This window comes from Thamnophis sirtalis, unplaced genomic scaffold (assembly GCF_051295495.1).
Source record: "Thamnophis sirtalis isolate CommonGarterSnake01/CBP01778 unplaced genomic scaffold, rThaSir2_p1.2 scaffold_2, whole genome shotgun sequence".
Taxonomy (NCBI): domain Eukaryota; kingdom Metazoa; phylum Chordata; class Lepidosauria; order Squamata; family Natricidae; genus Thamnophis; species Thamnophis sirtalis.
This window is the reverse complement of record NW_028261382.1, coordinates 6,501,447-6,502,871: the sequence shown is the minus strand read 5'-3', so window position 1 is coordinate 6,502,871 and position 1,425 is coordinate 6,501,447.

Genomic DNA, 1,425 nt, shown 5'->3' with positions numbered 1-1,425 from the left:
ATTCCCCCTATGAAGTCTTCCTTACTCTAGCTAGCAAAATGATGTTACCTTCACATCTGGCCTTAACAGAATGGCCTTAATAGATTTAGACCACACCCTACCAAGCAAAACACATGATGGCTTAGGGTCACACATGAAGGCAACTTGTATTTTAGTCAAAACTTGGTTTCAAGGTGATCAGCAGCCTAAATTAAAATTTTAACAGCAACTTTTAAAGAGAGTTGAAACTTAAAAGCTTTGCAAACTCTGGTGAGAATGTCATTGGGATAATATCAGGTTTTTTTAAAAAAAAAAATCTATTAGCATAATCATAATCAATTTTTTGCATAAAGCAGTCCACCTTGCAAGGATAACAAGCTATGTTTAAAGATTTAAGACGGGGACTTCACTCACTTTCTGAACGCAAGGAGAAGATCTATCCTGCGTTAATGGCTGTGATAGCTAAGAACTAAGCCCCGAGTTAACTCAGCTTCTGCATAGAGGCGTCCTAGATTTTAAGCAGTGTTTAATTACCTAGAACCCTAAAGTTAGACAACTGATCATCATGGGCTTGCCCTTGACCCCAAATCACCTTCTTTGCAATAAGCTGACTTTTGCGTCCTGCTGGTGTTGCAATGGCTGGTCTTTTGCATCCTAAAAGTGTAAGCTAATCTTGGAAGCAGCTTTTCACGAGAACAGGCCAGACCTGGTCCTTTTTCTTAGCAAGCCCAGAGGATGGCGTGAGAAACTTGTCTAGGTGTGATAATGATGCTGTGGAAGGAAGGAAAACGGGGTTTGCAGCGCGAGATAACCTCTTCGTGGCCCAGTTCCCTCCCGCCCCCATCTCTGCATTATGCTGGAATTCGAAAAATAACGCTGCATTTTTTTCCCCCCTTATAAAAATGTTTGGGTGAAGCCACAAGCAGAAGAGAGGTGAAGCTTCCGTAAGAAACCTGGAACCTGGTTGGTTGTTGGGAGAATAAAAAAAATGTTTTAGGGTGCTGGCTGCTTCCCTGTGCCCTTTTTATGACCAACTATATTAGGCATTGCCCTCTTTTCAAGTCCGTAGGCAAATTTCTAGCTAAGAATCCCCCACACACACACCTTTTAAAGGCTATCCATAGTCATAAACAAGCAGAGAGGACAGTGAAAGCTGATTGCCAAGTTTAAAACAAAGAGATGATGCTAGCGGAATTGTGAAGCTTTCATTTTCCCCTGCCTTCGGGGGCTTGCGCCAGCGGCTGGAAGCTTTCCAGTGGGGGGGGAGATTTTTGGGGAAGGGGGGGGCGTGGGCGGGGCCAGGAGAGAGCACCAAGCCGATAGTGTGATCTCTCTTTCCCTGGCTCTCTGTGGCTGCCGCTCTGCTACAGCTGTGGCTGGAGGGGTGGCCGACTGTAGCCACCTCCCATGCACTGCTGCTAGCTAAACCCCGGCTCTCGTCTCTGG